A 5,000-nucleotide genomic window follows, 5' to 3' on the forward strand; every position below is an offset into this window, starting at 1 on the left:
ACACACACACACACGCACGCACACACTCTCCCACACACAAAGCCAGATTCCAAAGGTCGACGACAACCTTGCGTCCTTATCTGATGACACGTGGCAATTCATCGTTGCATCCTCCCATATGTGTCTCATAATAGCATCATATCGAAATACTGAAAGAAGTAATAGTAAGACCATTACCATATTTGGTGTCATTCATCTGCAGAAGAACAGACCCCAAAACTATTGAGGGAAACTTGGGCATCTCACTCTTTCGCCACACAGACATACAGATTTTTTGGAGACCCGCAGTGGCTCGGTGGTAGCGTGTGTCTGGTAATCGCGTGGGGATTTCGGACGTCTGTTCGAATCCTGGCCACGACTCAGAGTTTGGGAGAGGCATCTACTCTGAGTAATTGTCCCCCAACCGCTGCTCACCTCGGACCAGAGATGACGTCAGCTTCTTCCGGGTATTGTCACTGCAAGAGTGGCGCTCCGTGGGCACACCGTCTCTCCTGAACTCGATCCGGACCTTCTTCAAGGTTGAGGTCCGGCCGGGGACCATCCCCGGAAACCACGGGACTCGAATATCCGCCCAAGCAACATCCGCAGACTTTTTCTTCTTTCGCAAGCTGAGGAAGAATTGCGTAACCTTGGAATCGTATTGGTTTGTGCAATCGATTGTCTCCTTCCAGGAATACGGCAAGAGCTTCTCTTCGGATCAAGAGCAGGAAACCAGCGGACGGGACCGCTGAATGTTCTCGTTCTCTTCCTTCTGAATTCACACAGAGGCTCCCGATCATAAGTTTAAAACGAGAATCGTATAACTTGTTATAAGGTAGGGGAGACTTCACCCTTAGGATAAAACTGATCGAAAAAGAAGAGGGAAAAAAAGGAGAGAAAGAAAGAGAAAGGGCAAAAATAAAAAGAAACAAGATAAAAAAGGAAAGGAAAGAAAGAAAAAAGAAAACTCAACAAGCTGTGTACTTCTCAATGGTTAACCGATCATCCGCCATGTCCCTTCGTGCACGTTCGGTGGGGCGAGGAAAAAGGGACTTAAGAGCCGGGCATATGGTACAATCCCGGAGACGGAAATGGAAAAGGATTCTGAATATGTGGGCAATTAGATTAAAGGAATTCGGGGAAAAAAGGTTCGACTATTACGGTTAATTACACCGCCTAAGTCGGCAGTCAAAGAAATTATGAGATGGCATCGGACTATCAAATTAGGGAAGGTGGAGGCGGACGTGGGGGGGGGGGGGCAAAGGAGAGGATGTGGGAGAGGAACGAAAGCTGTGGGTCCTAAAAAAGACAAGATGGAAAGACTCAACAGATTCAGAAGACCTCAATTTTAAGATAATTTGAACAGGAAGAACCGAAGAATAAGACGAAAGAAATGTCAGCCAGAGACCAACAACGAGATGTGACTCAAGAAGGACAAAGGCCATACTTTGGTCCATCACAGTCAAGCAGATCACATTACGGCTCCCTTGGGCAACATGAGATTAGGAGCTCCTTCAAGTAGATCAAGCTGTCCCAAACCTCCTATTGTCCCATAAAAGCTTAATGGGGGAAGGAAGGAAGGTAATGACTAAGTGACTGGGAGGGAGGGAGGGAGGGAGGGAGGGAGGGAGGGAGAGAGAGAGAGAGAGAGGAAAGAAAGAAATTTAGAGAGACTAAGATAGGGAGGCAAACAAATAGAGAGATGGGGGAGAAAGAGAGAAAAAGTGACTGAGAGAGGGAAACAGAGAAGGAGAAACAGAGAATGAAGGGAGAGAGAAAGAGAGAGAGTGTGTTAAGGGAGAGGGGGAGAGAGGAGAGAGAGAGAGAGAGAGAGTGAAGGGAGAGGGAGAGGGACAGGGAGGGAGGGAGAAAGAGAGGGAGAGAGAGAGAGAGAGAGAGAGAGAGAGAGAGAGAGAGAGAGAGAGAGTGAGTCAAGGGAGAGGGAGAGGGAGAGAACGAGAGCGAGATAGAGAGAGTGTGTGTGAAGGGAGAGGGAGAGAGAGAGAGTGAAGAGAGAGAGAGAGAGAGAGAGAGAGAGAGAGAGAGAGAGAGAGAGTGAGAGAGAGAGAGAGTGAGTCAAGGGAGAGGGAGAGAACGAGAGCGAGATAGAGAGAGTGTGTGTGAAGGGAGAGGGAGAGAGAGAGAGAGTGAAGAGAGAGAGAGAGAGAGAGAGAGAGAGAGAGAGAGAGAGAGAGAGAGAGAGAGAGAGAGAGAGAGAGAGAGAGAGAGAGAGAGAGAGAGAGAGAGAGGGAAGTTAAACCCCAAACCGAAACCCAAAGGTATATCATCATGAAGACTTCTCGTTGTCATGGTAACCAAGACGATATCACCAGCCCCCACCTCTGAGGTCCAATTCAGTTTTAAGAGCAAACACACCACTAAATTAAAACTTCTGAATATCAACTTTCTCTTCATGCAGCCAGGCGATGGGTCTGCATCTTCCCTTCCTCCTCGCTTTTGCCAACTCCTTACAGAGCGACGAAATTACCCAAGACATGTACACTTTTAACTTTATCGAGAAACCTCACTTTATCCACAGACGCACGGACAGTTCTTTCCCTCCTTCTTGGGAACCTCTAAACTACTGACGAAACCTCTGATATTCGAAACAAAATGTTCCGAAATATGAAAAACCCTTGGATGTCAGTAGTCTATTCTAAGAGGACGTTTCTGTTATATCTGATATTTGCTACATTTAAAATCTCAATATAGAAAATTATTAGAATGCATACTCAGAATATAAATATAAATATATATATATATATATATAAATATATATATATATATATATATATATATATATATATATATAAATGGAGAGCGACATTAGCACGGGAGATGAAATGAGAAGGGAGACATAAAAATGGATAGAACAAGAAATAGAGAGAGAATAGAGAACAAAGGATACAGAGAGATATACACACACGTGTAGACAAATATAGATAGACAGAAATAAAGACAGATAGAGAGAGAGAGCGAGAGAGTGAACAGGCTGTACTTCTAGAGCAGCATGTTTTTCCTTCTTGCTTCCCTACTGAGGTCGCCATCTCCATACTCATATTTGTGGTCGGTGTCATCACAAACACCTGTCAAATATAAACAAATAAATAAATATATGTTTATACACACACACACACACACACACATATATATATATATATATAATATATATATATATATAATATATATATATATATATAAGATACACCGCAACCCTCTACCATATGTCTTGTTAACTCTTTTGCAACAAAGACACCTTTTACTGATTCTATTATGGTTAGCAGCAAACGAATTTATTCGGCCCAGGAAACGACGGTGACGCCCTTTGGGACTTTATTCTAACAACAGAGGATTCCATTCAGTTTTGGAAAGAACCTCATACTAAGCGAAGTTGGTTCAGAGGCCAGGTTCTCAATGATTATTTCTGCCTTGATGTTCAGAATCAACCAAAGCAATGCCAAGGATCTAAAGCCGCACTCATACTACGGAGACTTAAGGGTTTTACCTCCCCGACGTAGGTGGTTCCGTGCGTTCTTGAGATGCATTCACACTATGGAGATTTAAGGCCCGTCCCGAGCAGACTAAGAGGGAGTAGCGAGGTCTTTGTCTAAGTTGCCCCGCTTCGGGAAAGGCAGCCGCTGGACGGCAGGGCGGCGGGAAGGGTGGGGCAGGTCGTAGCGGGCTTTAGGAAAATTTGATTAGACGCGAAATCCAAAAATTGAGTCGGCGCCCAGTCAGGTCGGAAATCTGGACGGGACAGTCACGGGACACTTTCGCCGTCATGCGGCAACCATTATGCGTGTTGCCGCGCCTGAAGGCGTGCGGCGGGGACCATTAGTGTCATGTTTGTAATCCTAGGTCACCTTTTGACCCCGTCCAGTCGCTCTTAGACGCCAACTGGACGGCGACGGCGTCCAGAATCCTCCCAGCGATTGTCGTTGTTGGCCTCCAAGGACGCATGCGACCGCCTAAGACGGCGCGGTAAAGCCCCTAAGTCTCCATAGTGTGAATGTGGCTTTATACTTCAAACGAATACAGCGGACACCTGAACACTCAAGTATCAGAGCTGTGTAAAATATATTTCGCTGTTATCTAAAGGTTTCTATATATCGTGGTAATTTTTTGTACACACAATTTCACATGTGCATTATCAACGAATATATTCACGGGCTTCGGGGTGACCACAAATGCAAACATCACAGAACATGAGTGTACGAAAGAAAAGGTGTGAACTGACAGAGGAGCATAAGTCGGGGTACTGCGTTGCACACGTGGGTCCCGGCCGTCGCCGCCGCCGGCAAAACACGGCCACATTAAACTCCCATCACGAGGCAGCGTCCGCCAATCCCCAGCCTAAGGCGCAAGAAGAGATGGGGTACGAGGAGGGAGGTGGACATCAGGAAATTGCACGTGCAGGAGGAGGAGGAGGAGGAGGAGGAGGAGGAGGAGGAGGAGAAAGAGAAGAATGGAATGTGGAGGTAGGAGGAAGGAGATAATACAGAGAAAGGAGGAAGAGGAAGAAGAATAGGGTGGAGGAGGAGAGAAAAGAAGTAACATGAGAAAAATAAGGATGAGGAAGATGGCGAGACTAATGAGGAGGAAGTGGAGTGAAGCTCCTCAAGTGGATGGTTTTTCGTGACAGGAGACGCCTGTGCCCAATGATTCTTCCTACAAGCTCCACCCCCCCTCCCAGCCTCCTGTTCTTGACCCGCAATCCATTTTCTTTCGCCCTTAACTTTTCCAACACTTTGAATGTTGTTCTTGTTCAGAAGCAGATCCTGGTTCCATGGGGAAGGTGGGAGAAATCGAGAGCTCCATAGGAAAATTCGTCACACAAGTTGAATAAAATCGCCCGTTCTTCACCAGAATAATGTTCAAAACACTAAGTCACTGTGTCGATGAGGTTAACCGGTGCGATATAGAAAATGGATCCCCATAGAAAATGGACCATTTTCGGCAGCGGACAATGGACCCCCTAAGGGAAATGGACCCTCCACTCAAAATATCAGAAAAGTCTTTTC

The sequence above is a fragment of the Oratosquilla oratoria genome, chromosome 2 (genome assembly GCF_046742065.1).
Source record: "Oratosquilla oratoria isolate Oo_2021 chromosome 2, ASM4674206v1, whole genome shotgun sequence".
Taxonomy (NCBI): domain Eukaryota; kingdom Metazoa; phylum Arthropoda; class Malacostraca; order Stomatopoda; family Squillidae; genus Oratosquilla; species Oratosquilla oratoria.